Source organism: Saimiri boliviensis, chromosome 7 (assembly GCF_048565385.1).
Source record: "Saimiri boliviensis isolate mSaiBol1 chromosome 7, mSaiBol1.pri, whole genome shotgun sequence".
NCBI lineage: Eukaryota > Metazoa > Chordata > Mammalia > Primates > Cebidae > Saimiri > Saimiri boliviensis.
In genome coordinates, this window is record NC_133455.1 from 62,577,032 (window position 1) to 62,594,478 (window position 17,447).

General features: G+C 42.3%; 1 protein-coding gene across 3 annotated transcripts in view; it reads right to left on the minus strand.

The window, feature by feature from the left end:
* Positions 1 to 17,447, minus strand: part of YEATS4 (YEATS domain containing 4) — a 137,838-nt gene that overhangs the window by 15,206 nt on the left and 105,185 nt on the right. Inside the window, exon 8 of one of the 3 annotated variants that reach the window (XR_012518420.1) lies at positions 9,617 to 13,453. The exons of 1 other annotated variant lie outside the window; for it this stretch is intronic. The gene's annotated coding sequence lies outside the window, so the exon portion shown is untranslated. Of the gene's footprint in view, positions 1 to 288; positions 13,454 to 17,447 lie in introns of those variants that run through there. One more of the 3 variants, XR_012518418.1, reaches the window with a different exon arrangement.

Below are 17,447 nucleotides of genomic sequence, written 5' to 3' on the forward strand. Positions count from 1 at the left end.
AAAATTACAACAAAATTAACTCCAGGTTAGTGAAAGATTTGAATGGTTAAAGAATAAAATTATAAAACTATCAGAAGACTTCTGAAATACCCCATCTCTTCCAAATCCACTTATGGTATGCAGCTAAAAAACAAAGCTGATTCCACTTCTCTTGCTGAGCCTATAGAATTATACAGAGCTGTGGACTGGAGGAGGAAGGACAAAGACACTGTAAGAACTGAATAGGGCCGGGCGCAGTGGCTCACGCCTGTAATCCCAGCACTTTGGGAGGCCGAGGCGGGTGGATCACGAGGTCAAGAGATCGAGACCATCCTGGTCAACATGGTGAAACCCCGTCTCTACTAAAAATACAAAAAATTAGCTGGGCATGGTGGCGTGTGCCTGTAATCCCAGCTACTCAGGAGGCTGAGGCAGGAGAATTGCCTGAACCCAGGAGGCGGAGGTTGCGGTGAGCCGAGATCGCGCCATTGCACTCCAGCCTGGGTAACAAGAGCGAAACTCCGTCTCAAAAGAAAAAAAAAAAAAAAAAAAAGAACTGAATAGGCTGGCCACAGCGGCTCACGCCTGTAATCTCAGCACTTTGGGAAGCCGAAGTGGGCGGACCGTTTGAGGTCAGGAATTTGAGACCAGCCTGGCCAACATGGTGAAACCCTGTCCTTACTAAAAATAAAAATAAAAAAAATAAAAAAATAAAAAAAAATTAGCTGGGTGGGGTGGTGCATGCCTGTAATTCCAGCTACTCAGGAGGCTGAGGCAGGAGAATTGCTTGAACCCAGGAGGTGGAGCTTGCAGTGAGCTGTGATTGTACCACGGCATTCCAGCCTGGGTGACAGAGCAAGACATTGTCTCAAAAAATAAAACAAACTAAAACCAAACCTTAAATGTGAAAAGCAAACCTATAACACTTTTAAAACAAGAGAATATATTTATGACCATAGGGTAAGGAAGGATTAATTGTCAAATTTAAGCATAAAACCCTTTATTTGACAGGTGACACCATAAATAAGTAATAAGGCAATCCACAAACTTATCTTTGCAATGAAAGAAGATACTTTCAAAGCATTTTGCTACACTGGACCTGGACAAGGTGTAGGTATGCTCCTTGCATTGGTGGTTCTAAATCTTTCTCCCTCTTTCCTTCCTGAAACCTCTGTTTTGATTGACATGTAATTGGACTATGCCACTCCCTTCTGCTCCTTGCTATATACACTCATTCTCACACCCAGAGACACTCATCTTTCCTTGAAGATTTTATCTGGTGGTTCACTTTTACTCCAATATTATTCTTTTCATAATTCTTGGTGATTTTTAAATTGACTTCTAAGTTCTTTGGCCTTCTCTTCTCCATGATATTGTCTTCCATTCTTGGCAACTCACTAACATAGTTATCCCTTTATACCTGCATTGTCCAATATGGTAATTATGTTTTTCATGTTGCTTTTAAATCTTAAATACATTAAATTTAAATATTATTTATTCCACTGAAGTTCTACTGGATAGTTCTACTGCTTTAGATCTTATCATTACTTATAAATAACTGCAACTTTTCCATAATGTCATTCTGAAGCATCACATTTTCTGACCTTCTTTTTCTTTTTCTTTTTTGAGAGACAGGGTCTCCCTCTGTTGCTCAGGCTAGAGTGCTATGATCACACGATTCACTGCAGCCTCAAACTCCTGGGCTAACGCGATCATCCTGCCTCAGCTTCCTAAATAGCTAGGACTACAGGTGCATGCCACTACATTCACCTAAGTTTTTAAATTTTAAACTTTTATTATTTTTTAGACGGAATCTTACTCTGTTGCCTAGGCTGGAGTGCAGTGCTGTGATCTTGGCCCAATGCAATCTCTACCTCCTGGGTTCAGGCAGTTCTCCTACCTCAGTAGGTGGGATTACAGGTGCCCACCAACATACTGTGCTAATTTTTTGTATTTTTAGTAGAGGCAGGATTTCACCATGATGGTCAGGCTGGTTGTGAACTCCTGACCTCAAGTGATCCGCCCACATCAGTCTCCCAAAGTGCTGGGATTACAGGTGTGAGCCACCATGGCTGGGCCACCATGCCTGGCCTTATTTTTTATTTTTTAGAGATGGGGGGGTCTTGCTATTTTTTCCAGTCTGGTCTTGAACTTCTGGCTTCAGGTGATCCTCCCATCTCAGCCTCCCAAGGGGCTGGAATTACAGGCAAGATCTTCTGTTTTTAAAGCTTATTCTCTGACTCTAATGTTCAAATATATTGGCACCTGTATTAGTTCCTCAATCATTTATTGTCCCTAATCTGTGTCATGTGCCAATTTTCATTATTATTTAACCTAAATTCTGCAATCAATCATTATAACCTTGCATATATCCTAAACTCCCTTGTCTTGTCCCTCTTACTTTTAATTAATTAATTAATTTTTAACTTTCCAAATCCTGGTTAAATCTAACCTTCTGCCTGCTTGTTACCAGGATAAATCCAGTTCTCTATTTAAATCTGCACTGCACCTCTGCAGCTAAATGTGGTTGGAGAGAAAAACACATAACCATCACTAACCTTACTTGAGTGCCTAATGCTACCTACCAGTCATTATTGTTCCTTAGTTCAGACTTTCATTCTTCTAGACAAGGCGTCCCCAAACTATGGCCCGCGGGCCGCATGCGGCCCCCTGAGGCCATTTATCCGCCCCCCCCCACCCCGCCGCACTTCAGGAAGGGGCACCTCTTTCATTGGTGGTCGGTGAGAGGAGCACAGTATGTGGCGGCCCTCCAACGGTCTGAGGGACAGTGAACTGGCCCCCTATGTAAAAAGTTTGGGGACACCTGTTCTAGACTATTCAAACTTTCTTCTAACTTTCAAGCCTCTGAAAACTTCTCCCCACCCTCACTCTCAACTGATTAGTTGTATCTTATTTTTATTGAAAACTAATGGCAATCAGATATGTGTTCTCACTGTCACATCTCCTCACATACCTGCACTTGTGTTCACCTGCTCTGCCTTGTCACATGTTACTGTGAATGGACTGTCGATGCTCCTAATGAGGTCTAGTCCTCTATTATGTGCTAGATCTCACTCCCTCTAGTCGATTTAGGAACCCCACTACAGCAATTGTCTCCTTTATCTCTTGTGTTGTCAAGTTTTTTCTCTCTGTTGGACCTTTTCTAACAGCATGAAACCATGGTTTTATTCCTACTGTAAAACAAAACAAACCAAACAAACAAAACACTACTATTCACCTTACTTTTCCCTTCAGTTACTCCATTTCCTACCTTCTCCTTTTAGCAAAATTCCTTTAAAGAGTAGCCTACCCATATCCGTTATTTCTAACTTCTCTCCTCTCATTCTCTCTTGAATTCATATTGATCAGGTTTTTTTCCCCCATGTGTTTGTCCATTTTGTGCTACTATAACAGAATACCTCAGACTGGGTAATTTATAACGAGCAGAGATTGATTGGCTCATACTTCTGGAGGATGGGAAGTCCAAGACTGAGAAGTGCATCTTGCCAGGGCCTTCTTGCTGCATCTTCCCATGGTGGACAGCAACCCATGGCGGAAGGACAGAGAGTGTAAGAGAGGCAAAACAGGGCTTAACTCATCCTGTTAGAGGGATTCCACTCCAATGATAACAACTCTATTTCTGAGGTAATGACATTAATCCATTCGTGAGGGTAGAGTCCTCATGACCTAATCATCTCTTAAATGTCCTACATTTTAATACTGTCACAATAGCAATTAAATTTCAACTTGTGTGAGAGGGGACAAATATTCAAACTGTAGTACTAACTCTGTTACCATTATCACCCAATATTTCCACATTGCTAAATGTACTGGTCAATGTCAGCCTACATCTTGCTTGACCTATTAGCAGCATAGGACACAGCGGATCCCTCCTTCCTTCTTAAGACTTGAGACACTTAAGACACTTTCTTTCTTTCTTTTTTTTTTTTTTTTTTTTTTTGTTGGAGATCGAGTCTTGCCCTGTCGCCCAGGCTGGAGTGCAATGACATGATCTCAGCTCACTGCAACCTCCGCCTCCCAGGTTCAAGCAATTCTCCTGCCTCAGCCTCCCAGGTAGCTGGGATTACAGGTGCCTGTCACCACACCAGGCTAATTTTTTTGTACTTTTAGTAGAGAAAGGGTTTCTTCATGTTGGTGGGGCTGGTCTTGAACTCCCGACTTCGTGATCCTCCTGCCTTGGACTCCCAAAGTACTGGGAATTACAGGCTTGAGCTACCGCGCCTGGCTGAGATACTTTCTTTTCTTGACTTCCAATGTTTCTCTCTACCTTACTATCTCTTCCTTCTCAGTCTCCTTTGTTGGTTTCTCCTTATCTCCCTGACCTCTGAATATTGAAATATCTCAGTCAATAGATTAAATTATAATCTACCACAAAATGCTCTCTCCCTTCTATGAGTATTATACATCCACACCCTTTGGATTTGTCTTAAAATGCCTGTGCTGAGCAGAGTATACATTTTTTTTTGCCACATTGCTGGACTGAGCTATGTGACTTTTTTTGGCTGGTAGAATGGAATAGAATGGAAATATGTGGTGTGCGCCATGTGCAAGGAGAGATTTACATTGGATTGAATTGTTTAGTTTGGCCTCTCTTGCTTCTACCTTTTGCCATGAGTATAGCACAGACAGGGGCTGTTCGTTTAGCCTAGGCCCAAGATTAGAAGACACTTGAATCAGACCTATTGCTGGCCCACAACCTAGAGCAGAGCTGTAATCAGTCTGTAGCCCATATGCAGCAAGAGCAAGAAATGAATGTTTGTTGCTGTAATCCACTGAGATTTGGTGCTTGTTAGTTACCTCAACAATGTTAACTAATAAAATTTTCTTTAAACTCTCCTGAGCTCCATGCTCATATATCCAGTTGCCAACTTGGCATCTTGATTTAGATGTATCAAAGGCATCTCAAACTCAGCGGGTTCAAAATGAGCTCCTGATATTTCTCACAAAATCTGGTCTTCTTGAAGTCTCATCATTATCACTAATAGAAACTCCAACAACAACCAAAAAAAGGTCACCCTGATTTTTCACTTTTGCATACATTCCATGCCCAATTTACCAACCAACAAATCTTGTTGATTCTATTTTCAAAATAAATCCAGAGTCTGGAAACTTCTCACCACCTTTACTAGTACCACCTTGGCCCAAGCCATAACTATCTTTGCCCATTTACTGTTACAGCCATACCAATCCCCACCAATGGGGTGGTCACCTTTGCACTCTCCATCCCAGCCTCTGCTCCTAAGCATTGCTAGAGAAAGTTCCTCTAGAGCAGGAAAACAAAGGTTAATCAATAACTACCCAATGAATGTTACCCAAGCTCAGTTGGATCATAATTACTCATGGGTTATCTTTTAATTATCTCTAATAACTTTTTACCACATCCATCATTGTCATAGTCCAAGCCACTATCATCTCTCATCCAGGTTATCCTGAAACCCACTCAGTTTACTCCCGCTTTTGTCCCCAAGAGTGGGCCTTTTAAAACAGTAAGTCAGATTGTGTTACTCCTTTGTTCAAATTTTCTTTTCCTCAAATGGAAAAATATCATCTCACCAAGAGAAAAAAATCATCATTATAATGGTCCACAACACCCTTATACTCTGTACAAATATGTGCATGTGTGCACTCCCTATCCCACTTCCCTGCTTTATTTCCCTCTATAGCATTTATCACAGAGTATGTAAAATTTAACACCTAACAAATTTTGCTTTTTTATTGTGTTTATTGCTTCTCTTTCTACACTAGAATGTAAACTCCATGAACTAAGGGTTGTTTTGGTCTGTTTTGTTCACTGTTGTATACTGTGAACTAGTGTAGCCTTCTCAAGCCCTTCCAATAAATTTGGAAATTTTAATTACTTGAATTAAATCTTTGTCTGCTAAAAAATAATCTACATTGGTTTCTGTTATTTTTAATGAACCCTGATGGACAGACCCATTCTTGCAGGAAAAAAAGCTCTATCTGGAGAGATTGAACCAGAATAACTCTGGACCCTGCAACTATTGGGCATTCAGTGAAAGTCTACATATTGAACCACAAGGTCTTCAGCCTTTTTATATCATTGGCTCTAGACACTGGCTGACAGACTTACGGTACCCCATCTTCAGAGAGGAGATTAGAGTATTTGTTATTGGCGTTGCTGGCTCCCCAAAAGAAAAGCATTTGGGGAAAGAGGGAAAGAGCCCTGCCTAATAAACCTGCCATGCACAGAGTTTCCAATGGATGTTTTATTGCCTTATTCTTAAATCAAGAGACTGCCAAGGGTCACCAGATATTAGAAGACATATAGAAGAAAGATTCCAATACAAAAGATAGAAAAAAAAAACCCAAACCAGCTAGGCACAGTAGCTCACAGCTGTAATACCAGCACTTTGGAAGGCCAAGGTGGGTAGATCATGAATCATGAGGTCAGGAGTTCAAGACCAGCCTGGCCAACATGTTGAAACTCTGTCTCTACTAAAAATACAAAAATTAGCCAGGCGTGGCGGCAGGTGCCTGTAATCCCAGCTACTCAGAAGACTGAGGCAGGAGAATTGCTTGAAGTCAGGAGGCAGAGGTTGAACCCAAGACTGTGCCACTGTAATCCAGCCTGGGCAACAGAGCAAGACTTTGTCTCAAAAAAAAAAAAAAAACAAAACAAAAAAAAAAAAAAAAAAAACAAAAAAAACAAAGAAAGAAAGAAAAGAAAAGAAAAGAAAAGGAAAAACCCCAAACTTATGGCTGGGCATGGTGGGTCACACCTGTAATCTCAGCACTTTGGGAGGCTGAGGCAGGACCATGAGGTCAGGAGTTTGAGACCAGCCTGGCCAAAATAGTGAAACCCTGTCTCTACTGAAAAAAAAATAATACAAAAATTAGCCAGGTGTGGTAGCGCGCACCTGTAGTCCCAGCTACTCAGGAGGCTGAGGCAGGAGAATTGTTTGAACCTGGGAGGTGGAGGTTGCAGTGAGCTGAGACAGGGCCATTGCACTCTAGCCTGGGCACCACAGTGAGACTCTGCCTCAAAACCAAAACCAAAACCAAAAACAACTTACAAGGAATAGAAACAGTAGATGGAACAGAAGAAAGCTTATAAATTATAATTAATATTCTTAGAAAGATAAGAGAAAGTATTGCATCTTTGAAACATTAATAAGATACTCCTAAAAAGGAATATTCAGAGAATTAGAAAAATTTGTAAATATTAAGAATGTAATAGCAGAAATCGAAATTTAATAGAAGGATCGGAAAACGTGTTACAAGTAGCTCTAAACCAGTAGAAAAGAGGAAGGAAAGGATAATAAGATTAGAAACTGGACACAGGAAATTTAGCATCCAACTGATCAAAATTTCAAAATGAGAACAGAGAAAAATTGAGAGCAATAGTTAAATAATTAAAGAAAATTTACAAGAATTAATTGCCAGAAATCCTAAAGTAATATGAGAAACCAAAAGACCATACAGGAAAGAGAAACAGAATGACATTAAGCTTCTCATAGCAATACTAGATGCTAGACAACAATGAAAGAATGACTCCAAAATTGTCATCAAAATGGATTTCCAACGTTGAATTCTGTACAAATCACATGTAAGGGTAGATTAAAGACATTTTGGATATGCAAGGTCTCAAAAAATTTACGTCCAGGCACCCCCATTTTCTTTTCTTTTCTTTTTTTTTTTTGAAATAAAGAGTCTTCCCCTGTCACTCAGGCTAGAATGCAATGGCGTGATCTCTGCTCACTGCAACCTCCGCCTCCTGGGTTCAAGCAATTCTCCTGCTGCAGCCTCTGAGTTGCTGGGATTACAGGCACCCACGACCACACCTGGCTAATTTTTTATATTTTCAGTAGAGACAGGGTTTCATTATGTTGGCCAGGCTGGTCTTGAACTCTTGACCTCAAGTGATATGCCCGCCTCAGCCTCCCAAAGTTCTGAGATTACAGGTGTTAGCCACTGTGTCCTGCCCAGACACCCCTCCTTAGGAAGCTATTGGAGAAGATGTTTCACCAGAACAATGGAAGAAACTAAGAAAGGGGCATATGTGGAATCTAAGCAAAATAATCGTATGTAGGAGAGAAGGGAATAACAGAAGTCCCAGGTGGCCTGCAATGCAGCAGACCTAAAGAGCAGCCAGTCACAGATAGAAACAGGACAATGGAGGCCACTAGAAAGGCTATTTTTAAAAGATGGCCGGGGGTGGGGGAGTGCAGTAACCAAACTGTGAAACTGACAAATCACCTGATCAGAATATACAAAGAAATTTTACAACTCTGGGAGAAGAAATGATCAACTGAGACAAGTACATAGAAAACAAAACAAACGGAAAAACAAGGTAATTATTATCATAATTATTTTTATAAAAAGGAAATGTGGCTGGGCGTGGTGTCTCACACCTGTAATCCCAATACTTTGGGAGGCCACGGTGGGAGGATCTCTTTGAGCCCAGGACTTTGAGACCAGCCTGGAAGGCATGGTGAGACCCTGTTTCAACCAAAAATTTAAAAAATGAAAAAATTAGCCCGAAGTGGTGGCATACACCTGTGGTCCTAGCTACTCAAGAGTAATGTGCCTAAAATGCCTGCAATATAAAGTTGAAGGCACCAGCTATGAATATTCCTGACCAAATGTTTAACTTGAATTGAAATCAGCCCTTCTATCTCACCGTCAGCTTACAGGAAATACAGGGATTAGACAAACATGTTAAATGACACCAAAAACCACAATCAGACAAATTCAGAAGGGACATTGCATAGGGACAATGGGACAATCTGTTCAACAATTCAATGACATAAAGAGGAGAGAACACTGCTGAAATTAAGAGAGAATTAAGGAAGACAGCAACCTGTGCAATGCATGGTCTTTCATTTAATCTTACTTCAAAAAAACAAGTTGCAAAAGACATTTCTTGAGGCCACTGGAAAAATTTTAATATGGTCTATTATACAATATTAAGACATTAGTATTATTACTTTTGTTAGTTGTGATAATGATTTTCTTAGAGATGCATTCTAAAGTATTTAGGGGTATAATGTCATGATGTCTAGAATTTAATTTAAAAATACTGCAGTAAAAGAAAGATGAAGCAAATATGACTAATTGTTAAAAACCAGGTGCATATATATTGGAATATCTTATGGTATTCTATTTGTCTATATGTTCGGAGATTACAATAAAATTACAAATAAACTTAGTAGTGGAAAGAAAGTGATGAAGTAGTTGCTTAAGTAGGTGACTGGTAGAGGCTGTTTTTACTGTGGGCTTGTTTGCAAGCTGAAGGAGCGAGGCAGCAAGGAGGGAGGGAGAGGAACTGTGGGAGCAAAGTCAACGGGGAAGTGGGATAAGATAGGACGTAAGGACACATGGAACATTCAGATCCAGAGAGGATGATCAGCACCCCTTCCTCTGAGACAAGAGGGAAAAAACAATGAGTGAGAGATGAGGACATTCTAAAGTGGAGATAGCAAAGCTGGGAATGGCCTTCCAAAGAGGAAACCTAAGACTGGACCCAGAAGAGTGAAGGTGGGTTTGGGGACTTGAGGAGAGTGAGAAAGCTCTGGAAAGGCTGCTGGATAAATTCCATAGGGATGAATTCCCCAGCTGAAGAGAGGTAGTGACGAGGTGAAGGTAGCAACCGCACCTGCATGATGGTGTGATTTTCTTCGGCATATGCATCAGCCTGGGAGTAGGAAAAAAGCCCGAGAATGCTGGATTTTCCCTAAAGTGAAAGAAGGGAAAGTGTCAACGCCACAAATCAAATAGAAGAGGGTAGAGTGTGAGTGTGCTAGGTCTTTAGCATACCCATACATAACTAGCCAACCCCAGGGAGTTCACTGTGTGGAGCTTTGAGTAAGACAGGAATGGCATTAACAAGCTATAACAAGGAAGGCTGAAAAGGGCATACAGTCATGTCTGCTCTGAAGGATGGTCCAATATGAGTGAAGAGGTGGGACACGTAGAGAGAGTAACAAGTTGTGGTCAATATAGCCAGCACAGAGGGTGACAGTTTGGAGAATATAAAATTCCAAGTGATGTTGAGGTCCCAGGTATAGCCATGCAAGTGTGTAACTGAAGTAGAAACTAGTCCACTAAGTTCCTGCATGAAAATGAACATGGATTTGGGAGGCAGCCTCTAAGAGAGCCCCTAGGAATCCCTACCTCCTGTTAGTTCCACCTCATATAATCCCCTACCCCATGAGTATAGGCCTAGGGACCCACCTCTAACAAATAAAATGCGGCAAAAATGGTGGACTTTCCCTTCTGAGATTAGGTTACCAAAATACTCTGGCTTGCCAGGCGCCGTGGCTCACGCCTGTAATCCCAGCACTTTGGGAGGCTGAGGTGGGAGGATTACGAGATCAGGAGTTCAAGACCAGCCTAGACAATATGGTAAAACCCTGTCTCTACTAAACATGCAAAAATTAGCCAAGTGCGATGGTGCGTGCCTGTAGTCCCAGCTACTTGGGAGCCCGAGGTAGAAGAATCACTAGAACCCAGGAGGCAGAGGTTGCAGTGAGTGGAGATTGCACCCCTGTACTCCAGCCTGGGCGACACAGCGAGACTGTGTCTCAAAATAAAAATAAAAATACTGGGGCTTTCACCTTGTTTGCTTTCTTTTGTTTTTGCTTTTGTTTGCTCTAATGACACCACCTGCCATGTGACAGCCTAAGAATAATAGAGATGAAGCAGACAAGCAGATGATTCTAGGTGAAAACCTGAAGCACTGGGCTTTGCCTACAACTGGCTTTTATGGGTTCCCCATAGTGTAATGTTTGGGCAGGTCTGTCACCGGTAGGGGACAGGATTCTCTTTCTCTCCCTGTGATTTCCCACCAATTACTCTTTTTTTTTTTTTTTTTTTTTTTTTTTTTGAGATGGAGTTTCGCTCTTGTTACCTAGGCTGGAGTGCAATGGCGCGATCTCGGCTCACTGCAACCTCCGCCTCCTGGGTTCAGGCAATTCTCCTGCCTCAGCCTCCCGAGTAGCTGGGATTACAGGCACGCACCACCATGCCCAGCTAATTTTTTGTATTTTTAGTAGAGACGGGGTTTCACCATGTTAACCAGGATGGTCTCGATCTCTTGACCTCGTGATCCACCCGCCTCGGCCTCCCAAAGTGCTGGGATTACAGGCTCGAGCCACCGCGCCCAGCCCAACTTTTTTTGTTTTAGTAGAGACAAAGTCTACATTGCACAGGCTGGTCTTGAACTCCTGGCCTGAAGCAATGCATATATCTTGGCCTCCCAAAGTGTTGGGATTACGGGTGTGAGCCACTGCACCCGGCCCACTTCCTCACCTTTTATTCCCCTCTTTGTTTTTTTTAAAAATTTTTTTGGTTTTTGTTAATTTTTAAGAATAGAAGCTGGACTTTTTTCTCCTCTCAGAAAAAGAGACCTTGTACACAGAAGCTCTTTTAGCTTAACCTACTTCATCCCATTAATTTTTTTTTTCAGACAGGGTCTCACTCTGTCACTGAGGCTGGAGTAGTGCAGTGGTGTGATCTCAGCTCACTGTAACCTCTGCCTCCCAGGCTCAAGTGATTCTCCTGCCTCAGCCTTCCAAGTGGCTGGGACTACAGGTGTTGCTACTTTACCTGGCTAATTTCTTTTCCTTCTTTCTTTTCTTTTCTTTTTTTTTTTTTTTTTTGAGACGGAGTTTCGCTCTCGTTACCCAGGCTGGAGTGCAATGGCGCGATCTCGGCTCACCGCAACCTCCGCCTCCTGGGTTCAGGCAATTCTCCTGCCTCAGCCTCCTGAGTAGCTGGGATTACAGGCACGCGCCACTATGCCCAGTTAATGTTTTGTATTTTTAGTAGAGACGGGGTTTCACTATGTTTACCAGGATGGTCTCGATCTCTTGACCTCGTGATCCACCCGCCTCGGCCTCCCAAAGTGCTGGGATTACAGGCTCGAGCCACCGCGCCCAGCCCAATTACTCTTAATATCTACCTACATCCATTTAATAAGACCTGACTTATAAAAGGTTTTTAGGGGCTGGGCATGGTGGCTCATGCCTGTAATCCCAGCACTTTGGGAGGCCGAGGTACATGGATCACTTGAGCCTACGAGTTCGAGACCAGCTAGACAAAAAGGCAAATCTATGTCTCTACTAAAAATACAAAAATTAACCAGGCATGGTGTCACGTGTCTGTAGTCTCAGCTACTCATAAGGCTGAGGTGGGAGGATCACCTGAGACTTAGGAGGTTGAGGCTGCAGTGAGCTGTGATTGTGCCATTGCACTCAGCCTTGGTAACAGGAATGAGACCCTGTCTCAAAATTAAAAAAAAGAAAAAGAAAGAAAAAAGGAAGGAAGGAAGGAAAAGGCCTTTAGGGTAGATGGAGATATAATTTCATTCATTCATTCATTCAATCAGTCAGTCATTCATTTAGCAATCCTGTCCCAAGCACCTATTATGCGATAGGTATTAGAGAAACAAAAGTGGATGAGATCTCTGCCCTAATTACTGATATAACAGGAGAGACAAGTATATCAGGAACTACTGTAATACAAAGTGATAGGTGCTATAATGGAGGTACAAAAGTTATCGTAGCCTGGCAGGATGAATGATTAATTTTTCCCAAGAGCTCAGGAGTAAGAGAAGCTTTGCAGATTAAGTGGCTGGGAGCCAGGCCTTTAGATGAGTGGACATTGGAAGGGAATCAGGGGATTTTAGGCAGAGCAATTTGTAAATAAGTATCTCTTAGACCCCCTCCTAATACCAATAACTTAAGCTCACACAGCAACAACCTTCTCGTCTTTGGGATTCCTTCATGGGAAGGGAACTCGCATACTGGCCGACATAAATATCTTGGCTCTTGGCTGCTACAATTCTTATTATAAATGATTAAACTGATTTTCACATACAAAACAGGCTCATGGAATTTGGGAAGTTTGAGATGCATAAGCCAGTTTTTGTTTTGTTTTTGAATCAAGCCACCATAAGCCAAGTTGAAGTTCCATTTTACAAAGGCAGAAAACCCACAGAATCTAGAAGGGCAACATCCTTCCTGACCATTCAACTTATTCCGCCACTGCACACAGCGAAACAGTAAACCTAAAGAGGACTGGATTCATGACAACATTGTTCACAGAAAGGGACAAGAGCTTAACACTCAGATGTAGGTGTATGTAGTGGGGGGAAAGAATCTTGAAAGAGAACTGGAAGAGACCTAATAAACACACTTGAATAGATACTGCAGTTCAGGTACTTCAGTCATTTGTGTGCATTAATAGTAAACCTTCAGTACCCTGCTTTTATGACTTGAACCACAAAAAATACCAATAAAGAGAGAAGAACTGGGCGAACTGTTCCTGGAGCCTCTTTGAAACCGTGCATAAGGTCAGCTTGACATCACCACTCATGTTCTGCTTGATCAAGTCTGACCAGTTTTTCTCTTGCAGTTAATAGGGCAGTTCTTTTCCTGCTCCGTGACTTCTCACTGGCCTTGAATTGCTGTGGCAGCAGAAGCTGAGGTGCCTGTGGACCAAGCATGCATGTGAGAAATGGGTCCACCACGTCAGCTGTAGGCTGCCCGCCACACCCCCATTCAGACTTGACCCAAACACTGACATTTGCAGATAAAACTGCCACCACGGCTGGGCGCGGTGGCTCACATCTGTAATCCCAGCACTTTGGGAGGCCAAGGTGGGCAGATTATAAGGTCAGGAGTTCAAGACCAGTCTGACCAATATGGTGAAACCCCATCTCTACTAAAAATACAAAAATTAGCCGGGCATGATGGCGCATACCTGTAGTCCCAGCTACTCAGGAGACTGAGGCAGGAAAATCACTTGAACCTGAAAGGTGGAGGTTGCAGTGAGCCAAGATCGTGCCACTGCAGCCTGAGAGATAGAGTGAGACTCTGTTGCAAAACAAAACAAAACAAAGCAAAGCAAAACAAAGCAAAACAAAACAAAACCAAGCAAAACAAAACAAAACAAAACAGAACTGCCACCATGTCCCCACTCTTGTTGTCTTAAGGTTTCAATCTCAATATAAAATCCTATGTGAGAGCCCCCAGAAGAAAATTCCAAAGGCACTGTCTTCTCCATTTAAATGTTTTGTCACATTTAAACAGAAGATGTGATTCACATACAATATCAAGTACTTTACCCCTTGTTGGTATCATCTAGTTTTTGTCAGTGTGTGTATTTTCACAGAATTGAAATCAGATCGTTCATTAGCCAGTTGATTAGGTTGATTTCACAATTAAACTACTCATAGACACACACTCATGCCACAATGGAGAGCAGATTCTTATTATTTAAAGTAGGTACAGAGTATTCCAGTGTATTGATATAGCAGGATTCGCTTAGTCCTGTCCTCTATTATTGGGTTGTGGGTTGTTTCCCATTTTTAAAAAAAAATTTATTTTAGCCGGGCGCGGTGGCTCAAGCCTGTAATCCCAGCACTTTGGGAGGCCGAGGCGGGTGGATCATGAGGTCGAGAGATCGAGACCATCCTGGTCAACATGGTGAAACCCCGTCTCTACTAAAAATACAAAAAATTAGCTGGGCATGGTGGCACGTGCCTGTAATCCCAGCTACTCAGGAGGCTGAGGCAGGAGAATTGCCTGAGCCCGGGAGGCAGAGGTTGCGGTGAGCCGAGATCGCGCCATTGCACTCCAGCCTGGGCAACAAGAGCGAAACTCCGTCTCAAAAAAAAAAAAAAAAAAATTATTTTATTGAGACAGAGTCTCATTCTGCTGCTGGAGTGCAGTGGCATGATCTCGGCTCACTGCAACCTCTGCCTCCTGGATTCAAGCGATTCTCCTGCCTCAGCCTCCCATGTAGCTGGAACTACAGGCATGTGTTACCATGCTAGACTAATTTTTGTATTTTTAGTACAGACAGGGTTTCACTATGTTGGCCAGGTTGATCTTGAACTCTTAACCTCAAGTGATCTACCTACCTCGGCCTCCCAAAGTGCTGAGATTACATCCATGAGCCAGTGCACCTGGCCCCAAGTTTATAATGCTGTGAATAAAGCTACTATGTACATCGTTGTACAAATTGCCTTTTTTCCCTTTTTAGATTGTTAACTTGGAACACATTTCCCAAGCCAATAGATGAACAGTAAGGAATTCACTGAATGATTATAAGCAGGGAAAGGGCATGAGCAGATTTTCACCTTTAACATATCTGCCCCCTGAGGGTAATACCTGTTACAGGGTTATTTTGCACACTAAATGGGGTCAGGAAGATGATGGCACAGCAAAGAACGGTGCAGATACAGATGCTTATACTCAGAGTGTTGTCAGGAAGTCTATGGAAGAATCACAGTTAATTGAAGATCATCATGCAGTCAAAATGTTTCTCTTGGTTTCTTATTTTATTTTTGCATGCCAAAAATGTTTTCTTGAGATTCTTATTTAATCTTGGCATGCTAAGGATAGTGCAGTGCCCTGAGAAGCAGTGAAACCCAGCAAATAAACAGCTTCTTTGTGAGCAAGTACTTGCTGCAGAACTCGGGCTTGCCTCGTAAGCATGGAAGTGGTCCACCCTTGAAGCATGACAATGTCTGTGACCTGATAAGGAGAAAGGAGACATTATCTTATCTAGACATTGGCCTAAGAGATAGCTGTTCACATACCTCTTCTGGTATGATCCGTTGTAATCTTCTTGTTATATTTAAATCCTGTTTTTCCTTCTCCTTCTGCTCCTCAGTGTTCAGGATGCCCTGGCTTCACCATCTCTGGACTCTGTTTTCTCACGTGGAAAGTGAGGAGGTGATCTTGACAGTCACTGTGGGCCCTTGCAGCTCTGACCTTATGGGTTCTATGGTTCTGTCCATTCTGTCTGGATGGCAAGGCCCAGTCTTGCCTTAACCCAGTGTCTTATTACTTCAGTTTCTCCACACTATGAGCCACTGGCCACCAGCTCCCTAGAGGAATCTTTGTCAAAATGTGACACCCAAATCACCTGAAAGCATGCTAAAATTCAGGTTCCTGGGCCCCAGGGCTGCAGAATCAGAATGTCAGGGGTGAAGCCTAGGGGAGCTGTTTTTATGTTATAAAAGACAAACAAGAATTCAATGCATGTGATTCTGGGCCAAATGGGGTAAAAGGCTTCCTGAGAGGAACACTTTTCCTTACAAATCTCTTTAGTCTTTGCCTTTCCTGTCTTCCTTCTATTCTTTAAGTTCTGCATTCTTTTTGGAAATGTATTTATTATTTATTTAATTTTTTTTTTTTTTTTTTTTTTCAGAGACAAGGGCTTGCCGTGTTTCCCAGGCTGGCCTTCAACTCTTGAGTTTAAACAATCCTCCTGCCTCAGTCTCTTGTATCCCCATATAACAGGGACTACAGGTACATGCAACTGTACCTGGCTTTCAAGATTTTGCTTCTTTAAACAGATCAAAAGAGTCACCTCAGAGTAACATCAAAGAAAACATGTTCAAACAATAGGACTGCCAGGCATTAGAGTGACGCACCAGGAAGACCTTTTCAATCCCATTGACCCTCAAATTCTACCTGGTCTACATTTGCCTAATCTACTGTCATTAAGCCTGACACTAAATGTAGCATTAGGAGATTTTGTGGGTTGAATTTTGTCCCCCCACCCCAATTCACATGTTGAGGTCTTAACTCCCAGTCCCGCAGAGTGTGAAATCTTTGGAATCTATTTGGAAATAGATGTGATTAGTTTGCAGATGTGATTAGTTAAGATGAAGTCATACTGAAATAGGGTTCTTAATTCAATAAGACAAGAGTCTTTATAAAGACGGGCAACTTGGACACAAACAGACACAGGCACAGGGAGAATACCATGTGAATATGAAAAGAGGGATTAGGGCGATGCGTATATGAACCAAGGCACAGCGAATGTTGCCAGCAAACCAGCAGATACTAGGAGGGAAACACAGAACAGATTCTCTCTCACAGCACTCAGAAAGCACAATTCTGCCGGCACCATGATCTCAAGACTTCTACCTTCCAGAACTGTAAGACAACAAATTTCTGTCATTTAAGGTACTTTATTATGTCAGTCCTGGCAAACTAATACAGAGACCTTGGTCACAGCCCAGGCTTGGTTACAGGAACTGTAGACTATCACTTTAGGTACTCTGAGTTGCTCTGTGCCATCTCACTGAAGAGATAGAAAATATGTTGCATTCATTAGAAGGCAAGTATCGAATGAGATCTCTGTGAATGCACCTGTAAAGTGTTCACGATTAGTGAAATTATTATTCATGAAGTGGTAAACAGGGAACCGCTTTGGGAAGATCACAAAGGAGTTACTTGGTAACCCAGAATTGTTTTTTACCATGCATAAAGGTAGGCACCAGGCTGTAGGTGCCTTCACTCAACCGAAATGTGCTGGTAGATGAACTCCCTGCACCCCTGTCCAAAGTCAGTCCCTCCCCTTGTGCACCAGAATGGATCCCCTCTCACTGTTTAGGGACATCGCTCCAGCACTCTCGCTTTCCTCTTCTAAACCTTCAGTTCCCTCCTCCCATCCACATATAAACA